Raw genomic sequence first — 24,532 nt, 5'->3', positions numbered from 1 at the left:
CTCAATTACTTTCACCATGAAATATTATCATTAAATTAATCAAAATGTATCTTCATTAATTTGGCCAAATGCCACTGATATTTTTTTTAAAGGCTTAAGTCAATATATTCCTTCCTTATTGGCAGTTTCATTGCTCATGCCTAAGACCCCATTAACTACTTTACTGGATAGATGCTAATTTGAGATTTCCTTCAGGGATGAGTAATGAAAACTATCCATTTTGGGTTCTGTTGTGACCTCAAAAGCGTGTGGTTTCTTTATGGTGTAAATGAGAACTAGTACATGAGTTCATCTAATATTTATCTATGCAGAGAAAATGATACCCAAAACTCAATGGAACTAAACCACAAATCACTCGTGTTTCTGCAAAAGAAACAGTTCAAAAGAACTGTTCTCAAAATCTAGCTGTCTGCTACTGGCTGTCTCAGTGCTATAACAACATCCAATGGGATTTCATACATCTCATTACATAGTAATCCTCATTATGTATTCACAACAATACTAATTTTACCAATAAACATTTAAAACTCATCAGGCATAACCTACACATTTTACTTAGAAAAGCTCCAGCTCCCAAGCTGAGTGGCCTAATCCTTCCTTTTAAATTATTTGCTAATATTGAGATTTTTCTAACTCATCATTTGTATTATATTGATTAAAACTCATCATTAATTAATTGTTAGTTATAGATGTGTTGCTTCCCATATACTAAACAAAGGAACTTTTCAACATAACTCCTGGTTAATAAGTAAATAATAAAAACAGTAATATATGTTCCAGTAAAGAAAACAACTATTTAAATGCAAAATATCCAAGCTATTTTCATGCCCAAGTTTGAATTGTTGGTTTGCTTCTTTATTTCACTTTTCTATCCTTCCCTGAAGGCACTGACTCAAATCCATAGACACTGACAGTCATCCAGTGCTTCATCCAATTTTCATGTGTGAACCTGGACAGCAAATGTCTACAGGCTATGGAACCAGGTTTATGACCCAATACCGCATTTTACATTCATCCATTAAACCGTCAAGAGAGCTGGAATTTGTGGTTAGTTGTCCTGTCTGAGTCCAACCTCTAGATGGGCAATAACGACAAACAGCTGTATCCTCAATAGAATGTCCTACCCATAGCCATGTCAAATGAAGGCACATGAGAACCAAACTGGTATCTTCCCAGGGATTTGAACAATTGATAATCTGTATGTAGCTAGGATGGATTTTATATTTTATTCAAATGAAATTCAATGATAGAATATTCCCCTCAAAACATCAAAATCCCCAATGACTAATTAATACAATGCTAATGTGTACTGATGCACAAGGATCTATGTGTCCCCGTATCTAGGTAACTAAGATACTGTGAAACACAGATTTCAACCATTTAAGAAAACCAACAAAAAAAAATGTTGCTTATCTGTGAACCAGCTGTTCAGTAATTCAGGTTCAAAAGATATTTTCGTCAGATAAACTTTCTGAGAATGAGCTTTGCCCTAAGCTAAACTGAGAGCCCTTCTGCCTCAAGATACCTTTAGCTACACATAGTTGGTGCAATTATTTTGGAGAAGTAGGAGGGAAGCTCCTCCCCATTATCTGGACTGAAAATTCTTTCCGTAGCTTGGGCTGACTGAGATCAAAACTGGCTAAGACTTTTTGAAATAAAAACAGAAAATGCTGGAAAAACACAGCAGGTCTTTCAGCATATGTAGAGAGAGAAACAGGGTTAACATTTCGAGTCTGTATGACTCTTTTTCAGACCCCATTTCGAATACCCCCAAGACTAATTGAAGTTAGGGTTTGGATGGTATTGCTTGGAAAACAATGCGACAAAAGTAACAACTTACCCACTTACTACTGTTACTGCACTGATTTCCTCTTACCACCTGTCTATAAGCAGAAGGTGTTTTGAATGATTTTTTAAAAGAAATGGTGGCATGTGTTCCCAACCCCTTGATTGTACTAATAATCTACGACAAACCTGAGTTTTGATTAACTGAGAAGGTTAGTTTATTTTACACATTCAAAACCAAGAAAAAGGGACTGTTCATTACTTCCCACTCCACACATTCATGCAGAAAAATGGGAATAGTGAAAAGGAGTTTTGCAGCATAAAGACCAGTGATAAAGAAAAATGAATATTAGTTCACTTGAGTTCCAGAGTCCAAAGTCAGAGTCCTTCATGATGGGGTTCCATTCCAATGTGTCCCTGGCTGGTTAAATGATATGAACATCCTTGAAATGAATGATGCTGCTGCACGAGGGGCTTTTCTGTGCTTAGACCACTTGGCAGGCATTGATCAGAGGCTTTTAAAAATCAAGCAGGTTTTATGGAGTTGAGACTGCTCATTCAACCTGGCTGCTGGAGTTCTGTCCAATTGATGTTAAAACAGCAGTCTGGCTGCGGAGGGCAAAGATGTAAAATTGAACTGTTCAAAACTGTGATTTTCCTTCTCCACAATGACTTCAAAAGGGGTATTTATCCAGCATCTGGAATTGGCTTTTATTTCAGGGCTGATAATGTCTCAGTCATTAGTTGTTGAAAGGGGCACCATCTATGTTGAGGATCTAGTATTTGGGAAGCCATTGTCTCAGCAGACTCACTGACTCTGCAAGCAAGGCTGCCTTGCCAAATGCAAATGAATCCCTGTGGTTCTCTTTGAAATTGCTTTGAGCAATCCTGGATGTGATGTGAGCCTGTTAGTAGCTCTCTAGGCATAATGAAGTGTGACATTCAGAAATTGAGAAAATAACTATTTTGTTCTTGAAACTGCTGGTATAACCCCAGACAGAGGGTGAACCCTGTGATCAGGTGACTTGTAGCAGCCTTCTTAATTTTCTTTGTTCAGCAGAAAAAGTCCAGTTTAAAATAAAAATAGCAATAAAGATAAAGTTTTTAAATATACAGTTTTGGGTTTCTTTTCCGTGTGGTAGGAACCCAACATTAATGTAGCAAGACAGCTTTGCGCAGCCTCAAATCCAGGCCCTCTTTAATGATGGATTATAGAAAGTTATAGAAAATATAAGTTTAGATTTTCATGCTGTGGGCATGAGCACTCTTCTGGAGTCAGTCTCATTAGAAAAGTGTCGGTATGCCCCATTAGGAGCTTGCCTATTGAGGGCTGGAAATAATGCACAGCTGCAAAATTTCAATATGTGGTTGGGACCGGAATCATTGAAGCTTTTAAGAGAAAAATTGGACAAATATTTGAAGCAGATGAAGATACAAGGCTGTGGGGAGAGAGCAGGGAAATGGAATTAGTTTGAATTACACTTTCAAGGAACTGACACAGCAACCAAAGACTATGCTCTGTGCTGTTAACTTCTATTGTCCCAACAGGCAGCATACACATTTAAAATAACAATGCTGGAAAGCATTGGTGAAAACTGGAATCAGATAATACATTGCTGATAGATGCTTGAGTTGAGGAATCCAAAGCAATATGTGCAGCACATATCAGGATCCTATTCTGTAGTTCATCTAAGTGTCATCTGCAGTAGAGACCCCAAGAGCAGTCTTTTCACCCTTTTGGTTGCTCAAATTGCTTCAGTGCCAGATTTGAAAGTGTTAGTTTTTCTGATAGGCTTGCCAGCCAGTTGCAAAATAACATCATGCAGGACTTAACTGATCTCATTGGTATTATCAGGCCTCCTTTCATGCAGGGCAGTGGTCATGTATTAATGGCATGGGAGGAAGGGGCATAAACAATGGGGGTTTCTTTGAGGCGATAAGCACAGGCAGTCCTTTTGGACTGGTGTTTGGGAGTGACCATAATTAGTGGGTAGTTCTTGACAACAGCATGACAACTACTTGCATTTATATAGCACCTTTAACATTGTAAAATGTCCCAAGACCCAATTATCTAACAGAATTTGGAACCAAGCTACATAAAGAGATAATGAGGCTGATGACCAAAAACTTGTTCAAAGAGGTAGGTTTTAAGGATTTTCTTGAAGGAAGAGAAAGTGATGGAAAGAGACTGAGAGGTATAAGAAGGGAATTCAAGAGCTTAGAGCTTGGCAGCTAAAAGCACAGCCACCCATTGGGAGGGATGCAAATCGGGAATGTGCAAGAGGCCAGAATCAGGGGAGCACAGAGATCTCAAAGGGTTGTAGAGCTGGATGAAATTACAGAGATAGAGAGTGGCAAGGCCGAATGCTGTGGCACAAAAGTTAAGAGCTATGCTGATGTTTAACTGCAACACTTCATAACCCAGACACCAACACTTCAAACGTTGCATTCGTACTGAACCTGAGCCTCATTATGCATTAGTCTCCCATCACGCCGTGTAAATGGCTTGATGCTAAAGATTTGCTCCCAGGAATAGCTCCAGTATTTAAGCTCTTTTTGGCCATGATCTCGTGCTAATGAAGTGTGATACAAAATCTTACATATATGTAGTGCCTTCAACATAATAAAATGTCCCACATGATTCACAGGTGTATTATCAAACAAACTAATGACACCAAGCCACAATAGAAGATTTTAGGGTAGACAAACAAAGCTTGTGAGGGAGGCTTTCAGGAGCATCGAGGAGAAGAGATAGGTAGAAAGGTGTAGAGAAGGATGTCCAGAGCTGAGGGGTCTGGGCAGCTGAAGGCATAGCTAGTAATGGTGGAACAATTGAAATTGGGATACACAAGAGACCAGAACTGGAGGCACAGAGCACTCAGATGGTTATAGTGTTGGAGAAGATTACAGAAATAAAGGGGGAACAAGGCAATGGAGGGATTTGGAGGCAAGAATGAGAATTTTAAAATCAAGGAGTTGCCATCGCCAAACACAGAGCTGATGGGTGATCATGGCTTTGTGCAGATTAACATACAGGCAACAGGGTCTTGGATACAAGTAGAGTGGAAAATGGGAAGCGGGCCAGGAGAGCATTGGAATATTTAAGTCTCAAGGTAACAAAGGAATAGCTGAGGGTTTCAGCAGCAGATGAGCTGAAGCAGGGTCAGAGTCAGGCAATGTTATGGAGGTGGAAGTAGGCGATCTTGGTGATGGAACTGATAATGGCCATTGGAACCATTCTTTGATGGTGAAAAGTTCTCTGTACAATTTAGTTCTAATACAGTTATGTTCATACATCCAAATCTTAAGAGTGACTCTGGAATCTTGATCTCTCAGCAAGGGTCCACGCACCTAAAAAGCATGTGTTGAAGAATCAGAATTACAATGTTCTAGCCTTATCTCTGACCTACACTCTCTGTGTGAATGACATTCCTGCTGGGGATTAAGGAATAATCCTATTGCTCAATGTATTATATAAGTAATTTGCATCTGAAATAGAAGCCTAAGTTGCAATTATTTCCTTTAACATTGCTCTATAAACCAAACTGAACACATTTCCAAAACCAACTTTTAAAACAAATGCATAACAAGGTGCTTTTATTATTCCCTTATGCATTTTAAATTGTGAGCAAAGGTTAGATAAAAACAGAAAAAAAAACCATTACTGCATTTGCTCGCAATTCTACCTGCTTTTCAGAATTACTATTAATACTCCCTCTTGTCTTTTATTTATTTGCTTTCTGGCAAATAGTAATTTTGGTTTAGTTTTTCTGTTGGGATTCTGTGAAATGGAATTTTTTTCATTGGGTACAATATATTGTAGAACATCATTTTGACTTCTGCTTCAGAGAGCTACTCTCCCATACCATTGTACCAATTTATTCTCTCAATCCATTTATTCTTTATGGCTTCCTGGAGGGAGAATGCTAAATCAGTGCCAATTACTGCTGAATTATAGACAGTTTTCAGCGATAGACTTGTGCCCTCTGGGAATCGGATTAAGACTAAAGAAAGTCATTTCACTCTAGACTGTTTAACAGTCATACAGATAGTAAAGACTTTTGAATTCCATCATTCTGATACAAAACTGCATTCTGAAGGTCAAAGATCATTTTTCCCCTCTCAGTACCATTGTCACTGCTAATTTTACCAAACTCACTGCTAGAGTCACAGTGTTGTAGAACAAGGCAATTCTGAAATTTGTTCTCATCGACTGTCCCTCAATTTGAAGATGACATCTACTCAGCATCATGAGTTTCTGCCATAGGTCTTCATATGACTGAACAGGCCAATTCTTGACCCACAGATCTTTGGGCACATGGTTTATCATCCCATGAGGTAGTGGGATTTAGAGCACCAGATGTTCTTCCTTTTCTTTCCCTCTCTTCCGCCACTATGCCTTATCATTAAGAGATTATTTTGATGCAAAGCAATGATGCAGCTTGATGGACAAGTTATTGCCATTTTGCACAATTGGTAGTAAGCTTCTCCTAGTCATTAATGTCAAAGCTGTGCATTTATGAGAACTTCAGAGTGTCTTTGAAGCATTTTCTTTGTCCTCCCCAGAATGCTGGCCATTTCAGAGTTGAGAAAACAGGACCTGGTGGGGGGAGATATTTCTCAGCCATCCAGAAACAGAGTCGAGTTGAACACAGTTGATGTTTCAGAAGTTTTGCCAGAATGCTTGTGAAACTGGCTTCAAGAAGGTCATGAGCATTTATCCGACGATCCTTCCATTGAATCCGGAGGATGTGATGAAGGCATTGCAAGTGAAATTTCTCTCGTGCTGTTACATGTCACTGGTTCACTGCAGTACAGAAGTATGGTAACGACAACTGCTCTGTACATTAGGACTTCGGTTGACTTGCAGAGGTCTTTGTTGTCAAATGCTCACTGCTGTGGTTTGAAGAAGGCTGAGGTGACACAGCTAATCCAGTGTTGGATCTCCTCATCAATGGTAGCCTTTCGAGAGAGATGGCTGCCAAGGTATAGGAAGTGCTTTACTTATTCCAGAATCTCTCCTTCAACATATATGGGAGGTGGAATATTTGGCTGACCAGGTGTGGATTGATATGAGTTTTGTTTTGGCAACAGGCTGAGTTTCTTGTATGCAGAATTGAAGAGATTGACAGTGGGCTTACGAACCTGCTGCAGAACCAGCAAACAACAACGCAGTCACCTGAAAATTGTAGATGGTGGGCAGAATTTTTAGGTCGGTGTGCGGGCGCACGCCCCAACCCAATCAGATGCAAAATCGCACAGGATATTTCAGTCGGAGGGCGTGCGCAAAAGTCAGAAGCGCGCCCGCTAACATTTAAGGGACAAAGTAGTGTAACTAAAGTTGCAATTGCCTCCAATTTTTTGTGGTCCATCCAACCTTACAGTTTGCAGATGGGTGAATTAGCCAGGCGGGCTTTGCATTTTTCATGAAACCTCATCCAAGGGCAGGATGAGGTTTTGTTATTTAATTCTTAAAAAAATCTATGGACAGCATTTTTATCATGTATCTGTTCCAGTGGCTGATTGTGATGCGTGGACATTTTTTTCTGGATTTTAAAAACTTTATTGGTTTTAAAGCCTTCAGCTCACTGAGGCAGCTCCCTGCCTTCAGGAAGGTTTCATTCAGCACTCGCCTGTGCCCACACTTACATCAGCGAGCGCCCTCCTCCCGCCCGCGCCCCGGCAGCGCTGAGCATTTCAGCATGCACTTCACGCTGGCTGGCCGTTAATTGACCAGCCGGCGCGAAATCGCGGTTGGGGGGCTGATTGTGGTTGCCGGTCCCTTCACCGGCTGATCCCGGGCCCGCCGATCGCGCCTGCCTGCCAGACTAAAAATCCTGTCCCATGAGTACCCATAGTGGTCAGTTTAGTTTTGGCACAGAGTTGTCCATCCAGCAGTCTGACACCAGAGGACAGTTGATCTTTGATGAGGTGAATAGCCACAGTCAAGTAGATTGTAAATCACATGGGGGCTACACACATCGTTCTGTTTTTAAAGGTGTCTATTTCAGATCTCCCACTCAAGATAATTGCAGTATCAACATGAAGCAATTATAGGATTGTTATTTAAGAACTGAATATGTAAACATCTACAAGCTTCAGCAAGCAGTATCATATAAAGTTAGATATTTTCATACATCGTACTAGTTACCATTGATTAAATATTGCAATGAGATCTCACCAATTTCGTACAACATCTTGAATGTCTTGCACCATGCAAGCACTTTGTTTATCATAATTTAAGTACAATCAGAAACTCACTCACAAATGTTTTACAGAATGTCATTTAAAAGATTTTAATTTAGGAACAAAATCAGTTCATGACTCATCTAAAAAAAATGAAAAACCATCTTGACATGTTCAAACCAAACAAAATGCTCTGATTGAAAATGTATAAGGTTCAATCCTCAATTCCAGTTGGTTGCTTTCATTCTCTAATCAAATTCTATGTAAAGCAAATGAAGGGGAACTAATGACTGGTCTTTACAAGTTTCAGGAGAAAAGTGGTGAATTATAAAATCGCCATATAATTGCTCACTAGACAAATATTTAATAATTTAAAATAATCATTAATGCAACACTGAATTTACTGGAATTTACTATTCAACCTGTAGGATCCAAATCAGACCAGAGTTTCAGAAGTTAGATTAAAATTGCATCAGAAGAGCTGAAAGTACATCACTCCAGTTAACTAAATATGCTCCAAAATGATTTCACACATATAATATTCTCACAGTAATCTGGCAATGGGCCCATTACAGCAAGGGACATGTAAAATACAACACATTAAGAATTCATCCAGACTTGTGTCTAATTGTAAGAGAATGCTGAGTTGAATCATTCGAACACGGAAGGCTAGAAATTGAATAGCCCCATCCTTTGCGGGTAGAGGTTGTGATGCCATGCCCATGCAGATCAAGTGGGCAACACACAAACTTTCTGTACCCACCTTTATCTGCGGGATTGCAGCATCAGGCCGAGCTGGTCCTGTATTGCTGTCCGCGGCCTCGCACAGTAGGGGGTGCCAGCAGCATTGTTTGCAGACCACTTCGTACTGTCAGCTTCGTTTTCTTGAAGGCAGGCTGTGCTTTAAAGGAAATATGCACATAAGTATTGCTACAATGTAAACTATTGCAATGTACACACCAGGACAGACAGAAGTTTCCTTATTAACATATATAGCGTTAATGGTGCAGGTGGGTCAGATGAGAGGTCACATGGTTTTGTGGGGGAAGGTAGGGTGGGGGTTGTGGGGGCAGGGGTGAAGAGTACCCTCAAGGATCAGCCTCAGAAGGGAGTGGGAGCAGTTGGCCAGGAAGGACAATGCGTCAGGTCTGGATCCAAGAAACTGGCAGCAGTGCCACAAGAAGTCTAATGAGCTAATGCAGGTGGTCAAAATCAGAGAACTGATCTTAATTTGGACTTCTCCCATCCACTACAACATTAGTCTCTGAGGCTGCTTAATTCACCACTCCCTCATCACTTAGCCACCAGCACTCCCTGGCTCTTAGGACTCAAGCCTAACACCCAGATTCTCCACCTCAACCTCAGATACTTATCAATGCTGTCACCATCAAACCCATCTCAACATAACTCCAGCTATTCAGCTGTGGCAGGCACATTACCCAAACACAGTGTTACACAAACATTGGCATTCTGCAATCTCTCTTGCAGGACAAGGTGCCACACAATAAGAGTGGCAGAGGATAACTCTGAGGTGTACAAGACTGCCTACATCTCCTGCACCCTAAAGAGGAGATAGTTGTCTTGCATTGTGTGGCCGTTTGCAATGGAGCCCATGGCATTCAATGAGAACATTGAGGATGATGACCTTATGCCCCTTCTCAGTCCCAGCTCACCATCGTCTTGCTTCACACCCAAAACCCCCCACACCCCTACCCCCACCCCTTACCATCCCCCACTCCCCCTCCACCTGCCTCATATCAACTTTCCCTTTTTGAATTCCTGCTTTCAGACACCTAAGAACTGTTGTCTGCCCAGCAACAGCAGCCACAGGAAGAGGAGAGAGAGCAAATGCACAGCACTGATGAGAGGCCCCAGCACTGGATCTGACACAGCAGCCACAAGTTCACACACTGGCACTGCACGTCCCTTGGAGCTAGCACAGAACTGGGACCAGTCCATGGTAGCTCATCCAGGCATGAGTGACCAGCAACCAATCCAGAGGTTAAATTGCCAGATCACCAGAGGATGAGGGGGCAGACATGTTCTGCTGCAGAGAACTCAGATGAGGACCAACAGCATTGACTGGCCTGCAGACGGCTGATAGGCATTGTCAAGGAGCATGGAGGAGTCTGGCTCCAAATCGGCCAAGTGATGACACAGGACTTGCCCTCTCTGCAGTGTCTGCTCCATCTCCCTGCTGTCCTGCAGACCCAGAGGCGCTGACACTGCTGTCCCCACGCTTGCTGCAGCTTTTTAGCGGACAGGTCACCTACTCCTCTGCCCTTGAGGATGCAGCAACATTCTCTCGCAAATGCAGGAACTCACCAAAACACCACTATGAACACCCCAGAGTATTTCCAGACTCTGTGCATTAGAGACATTATTAAAATATTACCTGACCTGCAAATTGGGTGCCTGGCCCTTTAAGTACTAGTGCAGGCCCATCTTGCAGCTTGATGTTTTTTTTTTGCAGAGCGAATAACGAAGAGGCTGTCTTCACATTCATTGAGCAAATTTGGACACATGGTGACACATCAATCGGTTGGACTGAGTGACGTCAGGACAGTGTCAATTCAAGGCTTTCTGACATACGCAAAGGCCGCACCTGCATGTGATCTTCTTATTCGGCAACGTGGGTCATGTTGGAAGTGGCCAGCAGGTCCGAGATGGACAGTTAGAGTGGCACAAGACCCTCATAGCACCACTACAATCGGAACTATGCAAGGCAATCTTACACAATGAGTGTCTGTTGACCTTCTTTGATAAATAATTATTCGTAAAGTTTATTTCTCTCTCGGAGATGGAGGGGATGAGCAGGTCGGGGTGGGGGTGGGGGTGGGTGGTTGCTGGGGGGTAGGGGTGTTTCACCGATTCTATTAGGCTGGTATGTGACACTTCTTTTCTGAAATTATATACACATTTTCTGTAAATGCATTTGCAGTTTTGCTACAGATAACACACATATTTCCTCAGTATTTTAAGTGCTTCTCAGTGCTGTTGCTAAAATGAACATTGTGGCTACGCATATGATTCCACTAGATAGGAGTACGATTGGATCCCATGGGATTCATTTTACAAATACACATTGCCAGGGGAAGCCTCAACCAACAAGAACACACAACGGAAATCACAGAGACTCTTCAGACAATTTTCCATCCATTAATTTTCTATATGTAACAAAATCACAATTATGTCCTTCATAAAAACATTTTAAAGATTTTGTTTCATGGAGCGCACAGTGAAAATCTTCCCTCAGATGAGTAACCCCTTTTGAAGGACATCATTAAGTAGTTTGGGTATTCATTGTTAATGCTGATTTATGCTTTAACAGTAGTGAAATAGCTGTCAGGTCTTTAAATTGGCTCTGAAATATCCAGTATGGTAAAACTTTCATTCGCTGCTAATTAAAATGTGCTATTTATTACCATTTTCTGGATTGGTTTCAAAGAGTGCACCTGCAATAAAAATAGGAAAAAGAACTGTTTGGGTTGAGCATATCCCCTCTGATACAGAATGAACAATCTTTTCATTATTCACTTTTCATAGCTTCCGGGTGCTGCCTGCATTGTTAACCTTCCTTATGAATAACAGTAAGCTTGGGACAAATTTTCACCATTCTCTTCTTCTTTGCTTCAATGCTCCTATTTCTGTAGTCTCCTCCAGAACTACAACACTTGGAGATTTCTGCATTCCTCTAATTCTGGCCATTTGAGCATCTCTGATTTTAGCTTTTCCACCATTGGTAGCAGTGCCTTCAGCTGCCAAGGTGTTCAGCTCTGGAATTTCCTCCATAAACCTTTCCACCTCATTATTGCTTTCCTCCTTTAAGACCCTTCTTAAAACCTACCTGCTTGATCAAACTTTTGCCCATCTGTCATAATATCACTTTATGTGGCTTGGTGTCAAATTTTGCTTTATAGTGCTCCTGTGAAGCACCTTGGCGAATTTTATTACCTTAAAGGTGCTATATAAATACAAGTTGCTGTTGTTATTGTTATCAATATTTTATGTTTAAGTAAATGAATCATTAAACTGTTCTGTGTTATCTATTTGCCATTTTGCTGAATATCCTATATATCTGATTTATCTTGAAGCAATGCAGAGATGACTCTAGTCTACTCTAGGTTAATTTACAGTACTTTAAAATATCTCAGCAATCAGAGGATTTCTACACACATGCTCTCAATCCAGATTTGAGGTCAGCCTTCCGGAACTTTATGAATGTTGTCAATTACTTAGCTCTCTAAATCCACCTGTAGGCTTAAGCAATTAAGTACAGTGAAGATAGATCAGTGAACAGGCTAACACAATCAAACACAGATCAATTAAACCATTGGGTGCAATCAGCGGGATGCTCGCCTGATGTCATGCTGCATGATTTTGCATCCGATCAGGTTGGGCACGCGCCTGCATGCCGACCTCAAAATTCTGCCCATGATCTACAATTTGCAGATGACTACAGTGTTGTTGCTGCTTCTTCAGCAGGTTTGCAAGCCCACTGTCGACCTCTTCAATTCTGCAGGGAACTGCCTCAGGGCGCTGAAGATCTGAAAAATCAAAAGTAAAGTTTTGAAAAGCAGAAAAAAAAATGTCCAAGCACCTGAAAATATATATGCTAAAAATGCTGTCCACTGATTTTTTATTTTTATTTTATTGCATCATGGAAACCTCATCCCACCCTTGGATGAGGTTTCATGAAAAATGTAAAGGCCGCTGGACAAGATTGGACGGGCAACGTAAAATGAAAGTCAATTGCGCCATTAATGACCTTAATTGGTCTCTTACTTGCCGGCACCCGCCAACTGAAATATCGTGTGAGCATGGGATGATGTCAGGATGCTCGCCCGACATCATCTCATGTGATTTCGCGCCAGAGCGGGTTGGGCACAAGTCCGCCCGATCAGTGTAAAAATTCTGCCCCATATTCTGCACATGTTGATCTCTGAGAGGTTGATTCTACAGCTGTTTTCTTCACCAAAAGATGATAAGAAAGGGGAAGAGGTTAGAAAGGTGAACACTCATCCACTCCCCCACCCCACCCTGAGTGATGAACGCAGGATGAGCTGCTGGATTGGGGAATGGGACAACTGGGTTGCAGCTTTAGGTGAGTCAGCAGTGAGTGCTACAATTGGTGTGGTGGAGCATACCAAGAAAGGAGAGGAGGAAGGTCATGGGCTCATTCAAGAGGAGGCTAATCCTGGCCAGTAACAGAGGGATACCAGGGCTGGGGAGTGATGTTGAAATGGGAGAGATATCAACAGAGGTGTGGATCTCAATTTTAATCATCAATCCCCCAATTAAAATTGAGACTGACTTGCTGGAAATTTTGCTGCAGTTATTGTTTCCAGGTTGGTACCTATGAAAAAGGTTCAATGATTCAATTGGTAGATTTTGTGTGGGTTGGTGGTTTATGAGTATGGCTTATCCTACCTGTCCATTGGTTTGTGATTGATAGGAACACCTACCTATATTTATGAAAGTCAGTACGGTTAACTTAGTAGATAGCAGTTACATGAGACTTCTAAATCAGTTGCTGTAAACAATATTTCACAAAGATTGCAGATTCTAGGATTGAAATTGATTGTTTCCAGAACACAAAGTTGAACTTCCGTTTTATTAGTTTTTCAGTCAGCAGTCTCTTGATATAGTGGCATTTTATCGCCTGAAACAAAATTATGTAATAATCAAGTTTTGCAAAATAATAATAACCCCTCCGATAGGAATAAAGGAAGTTTGATTAGCTAAACTTCATGGGAAGAATTTTCCCATCGGCGAGCAGGGGTGGGGCCCGCTCGCCTATGCGCAAAATGGAGGAACTCCCAACGTCATCCCATGTCATTTGCATTTTTAGGTAGGCGGGCGTGCAGCCGAGTCAGCTGTGCACCCACCGACCTGTCAACGGCCTATTGAGGCCATTCAAAAAAACAATTAAATCAATTAGTGGACCTGCCCGTCCAACCTTAAGGTTGATGGACAGGTCGGGAGGGCTGACAGACACCTGAAAAAGCATGAAACCTCATCCATGGGCGGGATGAGGTTTCATGACTGAATTAAAAAATTACGATTCACTTTTACTTAAAGTTATGTCCATGTCCCAACTCGTGTGACATTGTCACATGAGGGGACATGGATGGTTAATGAAATTTTCGAAAGAATAACTTTTTCACTTTGGGAACTGATCTCCCTGAGGCAGCAGTTAGTCTCAGGGAGATTGGAGCACTCCTTTGTCCGCATGCGTGAGGGAGCACACTTCCGCATTTGGCATTCTCTCCCCCACGCCGCCTGCACAGGAAGCGCATAGCACTTCCGCATGGACGTCATGCTGGGCGGGCCTTAGATCGGGGACAATGTTACCCATTTTTTTTTGAGTAGGCAGAAAGTACGAAGAAATAACTCACAATAATAAAGTGCCTCTAACAACCTCAGAATGTCTCGAAGTGCTCTACAGCCATTTAAGTATATTTGGCGACCTCAATTCCTGTAGGACCTGAACGCACAACCTTCTGACTCAGGATGAGAGTGATACCTACTGAGAGCTGGCTGACACAATTGCTCAGTAACACTATGAGGACAAATAAGTAGAGAAACAGAGATTGCAGGACACTAGAAAAATGTTCATAATTTATCTGAAGAATAATTAAGGTAGCACTGGAATTGATAACTAATAAAGGGAACTACCCCTGTGTTACGATGACCTTGGCAAGATCAAAGATTGGCTGAGTTGATGCACGCGCTTGCACCTAAATTTCCTTCCATTAACTTAAACAGAGGTAAGATTGGCAGGCTCTTTTACATAATAAAAACAGAAGGTGCTGGAAATACTTAACAGGCCTGGCAGCAGAATCTATGGAGAAAAAAGCAAAGTTAACGTTCCGCATCAATCAATTCTGAAGAAGTCATATTCGACTCGAAATGTTAACTTTGCTTGTTTCTCCATGTGACGCCCGCAGAGTACTTCCAGCACTTTCTGCTTTTACTTCAGGTTTCCAGTATTGGCAGTATTTTGCTTTTATTTCAGGTTCTTTTACAGGCGATGGCTCCAATCTGGTCAACGTTCTTGGTACTCGCTGTATTCAGACAATCTAGTGTGCCTGGGCACAGGTACAGGAAGGACTTGGATTGTTCTACAGGGAGCTGGCAGGAACTCGATGAGCTGAACGGCCTCCTTCTGTGCCATAATGACTCTATGGCTCTGTAACTTCCCTTGTACCTGAGGATGGGAAGCTTTGGAACCGCTAAACCATAATAACCCTCTGAATTCTAATGGTCTAGTTAAGCTAAAATAAACTGCTGAGTGCTTTCCACTCTCAGCTTTCTCTTCTGTTTCAGCTGACACAATAATAAATTAACTTTATTTGCTGAAGTCTTTATTCCCTGCAGTCAAGAATCAATTATAACTTGCTGATATCATACTGTGAAGTGCATCACATTAAAGCAAAGAGTGCAAAAGAAAACTAAACAGCAGCAGTCATGGAATAAAACTGATCTCATTTGCATGTGTGAATATTGAGAACAAATAAATTAGTAATTATATATACATATATATACTTAACATACATAATATATATATAAAATAACTCTATGAATAAATAAAAGAGCTGCTGAAAAACTCTTTGGATTAATTTTCATAAGCGGGAACAATTGTTTTCTGAATTACAGCAATTAATTTTAAACTGATTTATCGCAGTGTCATTATTTGTGAAGTTAAGAAAACTGTCAGTACTATAATTAACTGTTACTGATATGCTTGGCATGTAGGGAAACACATGTCATACCATTGATGGGTTGTTGCACAACATACACAATAACACTAGCCTAATTTTTCACACTGTTTACCATCCAGATTCCATTAAAATGAGCTGTATGCTCAACACAAACTGCCACCAAAGCAATAACAATTTGACGGACTACACAATTTGATTGCAGTTTTTGTTACAATAGAAGGTGCCCATGCAATAACAAATAATTCTGAGTTATATGACAAACAAGCTAATGATCCCTTAACAATAACTGCTTCCCCACCACGACCACTGCTCCCATAGATAACTGTAAAAATAATAGTGATAACAAAGTGCTTTTATCTGTTTTTTCCAATTTGATCAAGAAATCAGTTTGTGCTCTCCACCCTTTTCTCACCTCACTTCCAAATGTATTTTCACTCAGTTCAGAGTCAGGGCCTATTCCCAATGCATTAGAGCTGATTGTCTTTTTCGGTTGGGCAGAAAACTGACGGTAGAGGATCAGCTTCCCATTTCCACCCTGTTGAAGTTAACTGGTGGGTGTATTTCAGACGGTCGACTGTTACCATCAGAATTCTGCACATTTATTGAGGAAAACCCAAAATGGGGGTAGAAATTGGACCTTATTGTGTGGATTTTATAGGTGTAAAACGGTCATAATTAAGACGAATGTTAGGCACTAACTTTCCACACTAAAGGATGCTTGAGTCACAGAATAGAGCAGCCAGGCCTGCTTTGCTCAAGATTCTTAAGTGGTTGCTGGTGGATCACAACCAGAAGGTAAGTGATTTTTCAAAAAATGCCAAAAAAAATGTTTTGCTGTGGAACCAGGAGGAATAGGAGTGCCCCCAATAGGAGTGCCCCCCACCCCCCCACCCCCCAACTTACACAGTAGGCCGGTTACACCTCCTCACTTGTTGCCGTTCCACAACCCCCTCCCTCAATTTAACTTCAGGCCTCTGCCTGTGAGGCAGGAAGTCTTAACCTGATTTCCTCAAACATCTGAGCTTTCTGTGTAAGTGCAACAACATCAGCAGTTCACCAAATTAATACTGAGGAGGTGATAGACTAAATTTCAGATTGACATCAGTTCAATTTTGGTTCCAGTGCACAATGTGGCTTGCACAGAGTTATACCACAATTATTTTATTGGCTTTTATGAACCTGTGCATTATCGAAGAATATTATTTTATCTGGATGTGACTGCTCTTGCTTAACTTGGCTTCCTTTCCCTTGGCCTTCAAGCAGAATAGATTTGTGTTGACATTAAGCATGCTTTGGAGATATTCAAGGATTCCAACATCTCTCTTGATCGCTTGTTCATTCCAATTGGCTTTGTCTTCCAATCCTTTGTGACATTTTCTGTTATTACTGCAGACACCAGCAAATGGCAGTTTGAACTACTTCCAGCTGTCAGATTTGATAGATTTTTTTGGGAATTAGCAATAAAATTCTCCCAGCAACATGATTGCAGATTAACCCACAGGGATAACACAACCTCAATTCGTCAATTAATTTGCTGTCTCAAAATCCTATATTTGAATCTTGGTGATTATTAATTAGTCACCTGTATATGTTGCTTCTTTTGCCTGTCATGAGTAAATATATTAACGCTATGTGTGACCTTTCACATTAATGTGAGCTCACTGGAGAATGGTACACATTCAATTTAATAATTAGATTTGATAAAGCTGGAATAAGACAAAAGAACCTACCAGTACTGTGCGGGCCAATATCAAAGCAGCCATATACTTAATGCTATGTCAATTAACTATTTTAGAAGGAACTCTGACAAAAATACAATTATAAAATGAGATCATAAGTGAAATAGATCCTTTTTATATAAAATGTATGTGATCAAATATTCAGTTATATCACACTTGTAGAAATACTGGCCTCATAAAACTATAGGGGGACAAGTGTAAGGATGCACCAGGCTGCTACTGCTGACTCTGCCAAACATTGAGAATCGAAGTGCAGTAACTCCACCTTCTGGAGTTCACTTGCTCCCCGATGGTGAGTGCTCTACTTTTATGGGCCATTCTCAATTCCCTGCAAAATGTGATACAGTTCAGAGGTGGAACTTAGAGTCCTTGGCATCCATAAAGAAACTGATCCATTGCCTACAAGCTAATGTTGTTGAAAGGCACCAAAGAAATAAGAAAGGACTAAGGGTCAAACTTTGAAACTCAAAATGACCATGTGGAGACAGGAATATTCTTTCCTGGAAATATGCTTGCTGTATTCTTTGGTCAAAAGGGCTATGCCATGTTTCATATTCTTACCTTTGTCATCCTTATCAATAATGGGGAGCTTGAGCACCACAGGCTTTCCATTTGTGAAAATAGAATGTGTTCTGTATTCGTCATTTTCTAAATTGCATGAAGATATGTGCAAACATGTCTAGTAAAGGATCATTCTGGTCTTTAATAATCCATTTACTTCATACATAGTTCAAACGATTACATTTCTATAAAGGAATTTGAACAGAGGAAAATATACTCCAAATTCCTGAGGGACTTAACAACATTCTCTTACACAATACCATGTCTCAAGACCCTTTTTTTATTACTCAAATGGTGAATTTTTGTGCTCGCTATACTGAGGGAGATCAATGAAATGAAATACTTTCCAATTTCAGGCACCGTTATGTGCCTCCATGTCAGAGTGGTCACAGTTATTTCTGCCCCAACAATGTGTTTTGAACTCAACTTCAGAAGAATTCCAGGTTGGACTTGATTTTTTTGTCCGTTCTAACTATTTTACTAATGAAAGCTGCAACAATTTTTCAATCAATGAAGAGACTTTTGCCAACTTAGCTGGGATTCGAAAATAATTTTGAAAGTGCCCTTGTTGGCAATTTATTCCATTCCAACTGGATATTAAAGTGTCTCTGACCTTGACTATCTTTTATAATTAAACCATTAGTTTTAAGGATATACAATAAAAAAACTCTAAATGGGTTTCTGTTTCCCATTTTATGCTTCATTTGGGACATCAACTTTTCTATCCGTGTGCATCCATTGTGCATGGAAATAATTAACTCATCAGGGTATGGTAGCATTGAGGTTATGTTACTGGACTAGTAATCTGGAGGCCTACATTAATGATCCACATGTATGAGTTCAATTCTGCCCACTGAAGCAGGGAAAGTTAAACTCAGTTAATTAATCAAATCAGCAATTAAAAGCTAGTGTTAGTAATGGTGACATGAAACTACTGCATTGTTATAAAAACCCATCTGGTTCACTAATCCCCTTTAGGGGAAGAAATCTGGCATCCTTACCCGGTCTGGCCTCTAGCTAACTCCAGACCCACTGCAATGTGATTGACTCTTAACGGCCCTCTGAATGATTCAGCAAGCCACTCAGCTGTGCTAAACATTTAATAAGAATAAAATGAGACAGGCCACTTAGCATCAATCGGCACTGGACACAACAAAGTCACAAGGACACAACCCAGCTCAGTCAACCCTGCAAAGTCCTCCTCACTAACACCTGGGGACTTGTGTTGGGACACTGGGAGATGGAGAAACCTGCTTGACCTCATCCTCACCAATCTACCTCCCGCAGGTACGTCTGCCTATTACTTGGAGCGTCCTGGCCTTGTGGAGATGAAGTCCCATCTTCAAACTGAGGACATCCTCCATCATGTTCATGGCACTACCATCATGCTAAATTAGATGGATTGTCTTCTAGATAAATCTCCACATGATATCAAGAAATGGCTGAGTGCACTGGGTACAGCAAAGGCTATGTGCCCTGACAACATCCCAGCTGTAATGCTGAAGACTTGTGCACCAGAGCTAACCATGCCTCTAGCCAAGCTGTTCCCATACAGCTAGAACACTGACATCGACTTAACAAAGGGGAAAATTGTTCAAGTATGCCCTGTCCACAAAAAGTAGGACAAATCCAATCCAAACCCTTCAGTCTTCTCGCAATCATCAGTGAAGTGATGGAAGATGTCACCGATAGTGTTGTCAAGTGGCGCTTACTCACCAATAACATAAAAAGCAATGAAGCATTTTGACCAAAGCTCAGTACAACATTTTCAGCATAGCCATTTGTCAAATTAAAACTTCTTCAGTGGCATGCATCAGTTATCAAAAATTAACATTGGGATTACAAAGGCATTATTAGACCAACATATAAAATACTGCAAAACAAAACAACTTGAACATTTTCTGCAATGTGAGTTCATGTGGGTCATTTAGCATTTGAAATCTGGTTTCCGTTTCCATCCCAAATTACAACCATTGCATATATTGTAAATTGTTTGATCTTGGTTTATCAATAATTGTCTAGTCTTCTAGAGAATCAATTAAATTAAATGAGTTCTTGTACAACTCTAATTATCCCACTTGTATATCCATTTTATCATGTTATGTAACAAACACAATTGCAAAAGTAATACATAATATGCATGTGTTTGTATTAAGATTTATTCTGCCTGTTGATTATCATGAGTGAAGCCTGCAATCACTGGCTTGCATGCCCCTTTGAGAAGATCGTGTATTCGGTCTCTCTGACACTATTGCAAGCAATTAATACCTCTTAAAGGGGAGGTGCACTCTGGCTGCAGAAGGAGGCAAGTATTTGGAAGGAAAGAAATGCGCACTATAGCTAGGTTCCAGGCAGTGAAAAGGACAAGGGGCATTTCCTTCAGGGGAGAAAGCATCAACTCCATGATAAGTGGAAGAGGTCATAGGGCAAATGAATGCCAGGACATGGCTGCAATACAGAAAAAAAATTCAATGACAGAAAATTGTCAAGGTAAACATATTTCTTTCTTACACTCTGCTGTCACCATCTTCACCTCCAATCTAATTACACACGATACTCTGCTCCCCCGCTTCACTTCATTGTTTTACAATCGCTACACCAAACTTCACGATACCTCCTTTACTTCACACTCACCCACCACAATTGTGACACTCAACTCACATCTGACACACTGCATAACATCTATTCCACCATGTTAGGCATATTCTCTAAAGACCCAATAAGACTGTCAAAAGTACATACTTTCCTTTCTTGTAGAAAATTGTATGGAAACCCAGGCTGGACACTGCCACTGGAAGAGACGGAGCCACTTGCACACACTCTTCCTTTTGAATAAAGCATGCTGGCAGTGGCAGACAGGAGTAGAGTCATGGTCATGGTGATGGGAAATAGCGGGGGAGATGCCACAGGTACCATAAGAGCTCACTGTATTGGGCAAAGGTTGCCTGAGAAAATAGGTGAACCTCTCAGAAGTCCTGATGTGGGAAATAGAGTTATCAAAACAAATGCAACAAGTTGAATTCTCAAGCCCTCCACTGCTTGAGTGCTGTCAGTTTGATATTCTGTCTGAGTCGAACTAACTTCCTGCAGGTAAATATTGGAAAGTTGAAAACCATTATTGTTGACACTAAGTCCATCCCTATCCCTGACCACTGTCCAAGGCCCAATCAGATAGGTTGTCTCCCTGGAGTCCTTATTGACCTGAAGAGATTTTCTGACCCCCAGATCTTCTCCATCACAAGGACCATCCTACCTCCACATCCATAACATCCATCCTTGATATAGTCTATCTGCCATGAAAATGTTCATTACAGCCTTTGTCATTTTCAGACTCAACTATTTCAATGCTCCCCAGCAAGCCTCCTATCCTCCATAAATATCTGCTCATCCAGAACTCTGATGCAAATATCCTACCCAGTAGCAAATGTCATTCACCTATCACACTCATCCTTGATGATCTACATTGACTCCTGATTCCCCGATGCCTCAAAATTTTCAGTATCTAAATTCCTCTTTGACTTTTCTCTCCACCACTTTAACTACTTCCTCTGTGCTTTTTGTTCCTCTGACTCTGGCCTCTGATGAATTCCCTTCCTCCCTCGCTTCACCCATCACTGGTGGCTGACTTCAACTTCCACATCTGGACCTCCCTGGCTAAAACCTCTACCTCCTGTCCCATCCATTAAGACACATCTTAAAACCACCTCTTTGGCCAAGCTTGCAGTCACCACTTAGATTCTCTCCTTCCTTGGTTTGCCATCCATTTTCCTTGACCCTCTCTAGTTCACCTTGGCACATTTTCTAAAGGCGATATATAATGTAAGTTGTTGTTGAATGTACAATAACTAAACGTGTTAATGCTACTGATGAGATACTCAGATGAATGAATCTTGAATGGTGTGAGCACTTTATATCAATTTGTCAGCCTTTCATTTTTAACTGCACTATTTCGCACAGCATGCAATTTATTTTCAATTCTTATAAAATGAAAGGAGTGATTCCAACAAAATGAATGGTTGGAGAAACCACATAATAGGTGTTCATGGTGGTGATGTTATATTAGTAAATTAATTAATATTGAGCTGCATGTTTTTAAACGAGTCAGTGGCTTTGTTCAGCATTTTGTGGAAGCAAGTAATGACATTATGTTTGCCTGACTGGTTGATTTGCAGTATGAATGCTCCCTGCACACCAAGGTCATACTGTACAGGACTTTAGACATGGAAGCCCCAATTATCCAAAAATACAAGCCCATATAACAGTATAAGAATTAGGAGCAGCCGTAGACAAAACAGCCCCTCGAGCCTGCTCCATCATTCAATATGATCATGGCTGATCTGCTGCCTAAAATCCACTTGCCCGCATGCTCCCTAAATCCATTGATTCCCAGAGAGACCATAAATCTATCTCAGTTTTAAAGATATTCAATGACAGTGCATCCAAAATCCTCTGAGGTGGAGAATTCCATAGATATACAATCCTTTTAGTGAAGAAATTTCTCCTCATCTCAGTCCTAAATGATGAGCCCCTTATTCTAGACTGTGCCCCCGTGTTCTACATTCCCCAGTCAGGGGAAACAACCTCTCAATGTTTACCCTTGTCAAGCCCCTTCAGAATCTTGAATATTTCAATGAATCACCTTTCATTCTTCTAAATTCCAGGGAATATAGGCCCAATTTATCCAGACTCTCAACATAGGTGTTATAGAGTTGATCTTCAGACAACTTTTCTTAGTGGAAACATTTAACTTTATTTACAAGACAGCAGCAGCAACTACACATGTGCATCAAACTACATAACTAAAGAAGAACTCTCCCTGTAGAGATTCCCCGTGCTGCTAACACATTGGTTTACGCAGATCATGTAATCTTACAACATAAGATTGTTCTTAAAGCTACAGTCCAATGTTTCCCAAAACTATAATTACTACAATAGGACATGCCTCTCTTCCCAGGGACCAATCTAGTGAACCTTCACTGTAACACGTCCAAAGCAAATATATCCTTCCTTAGATATGGAGATCAAAACTGCACACTGTACTTCAGGTGCAGCCTCACCAAAGTCCTGTACACCTGTAGCAAGACATCCTTATTCTTGTACTACAATCCTCTTGCACTGAAAGCCAACATGTCATTTGCTATCCTGATTGCTTGCTACACCTGCATGTTAATGTCCTATGTTCCTTGTATTGGTACACTCGAGTCCCTCTGAACATCAACATTTACAATATATAAAAGCAAAATACTGCGGATGCTGGAAATCTGAAACAAAAATAGAAAATGCTGGAAAAACTCAGCAGGTCTGACAGCATCTGTGGAGAAGAGTTGACGTTTCGAGACTGTATGACTCTTCTTCAGACTCTTCTTCAGACATTTACAAGTTTCATGCTTTGCTTTTCTATTCTTATGACTGAAGTGAATAACTTCACTCTTGCCTACATTATACTCTGGGGACACAGGTTCAAATCCCACCATGGAAGCTAGTGGAATTTAAATTCAATTAATTAATAAATCTGGAATTGAAAGCTAGTCTCATTTGGTGACCATGACAACTATCATTGATTGTTGTAAAATGCATCTGGTTCACTAATGTCCCTTTAGAGAAAAAAATCTGCTGTACTTATCTGGTTTGACCTACATGTGACTCCAGACCCACAGCAGTGTGGTTGACTCTTAACAGCTGTCTGAAATTGCCTAACAAGCCATTCAGTTCAAGCGCAATTTGGGTTGGGCAACAAATGTTGGCCATGCCAGCAAAGTCCATATCCCATGAAAGAATAAAGAAAAAAATTATCGCCCTTTCTCTTAACAGGCAGAGTTTAATGCATTCCCCTGTGGTGAGTTTGAGGGGGGTTCATTTAATTGGATGGGAGGGTGGGGGCGGGGAAACCCTACCGCATTCTCTGCCCCAATTAAGTCCATGGCAGGAAGGTCAATGGACAGCCTTCCTGCTCCACCATTAATTGAGACCCTTAATGTCCACTTAGGGGCCTCATCTTGTCAATGCTGGCATTCACCCAGTGGCAGGCAGGGGACTCACCATCTGGGAAGCCCACAAATTAAACATTGTTGGGGTTGTTTGTGGGATTTCTCAGTGCCTGATAAAGGGACCAGGCATCAAGAATGGGGGTCCTGCTGAGAGCCATACAACTGCCCTTGTTGCTGACACTCCTCTTCCCTCCTCCACAACTCCTAACCTGTCATCACTCACCTGTGCCAGGGTCCATTGCTAATCCTGGGCTTCTGGCAAGTGTAGTACTGGCAGCAGCCACCATCTCCCTGGTGGTGCTAATGAGCAAGAAAAGCTGCCAGCCTCTAATTGGTTGGCTGGTCTTGGCTGGCAGGACTTTGACCCTGGGGTCCTTGATCACAGGGAAGGCCTGGCATTGCTCAATTAAATGCCTGATTGGCAGTTAATTTGGCAGCCATCATGAGAAGGGGCAATGCGGGCCCCTTGTCAGTTTTCCAGCCAGCAGGTGTGACCCCTGTTGCCTCCATTAAATACTGACTATATCTACCTGTCCATATCTCTTTTTAG

The sequence above is a fragment of the Carcharodon carcharias genome, chromosome 10 (genome assembly GCF_017639515.1).
Source record: "Carcharodon carcharias isolate sCarCar2 chromosome 10, sCarCar2.pri, whole genome shotgun sequence".
NCBI lineage: Eukaryota > Metazoa > Chordata > Chondrichthyes > Lamniformes > Lamnidae > Carcharodon > Carcharodon carcharias.
This window is presented reverse-complemented; position numbering follows the sequence as displayed.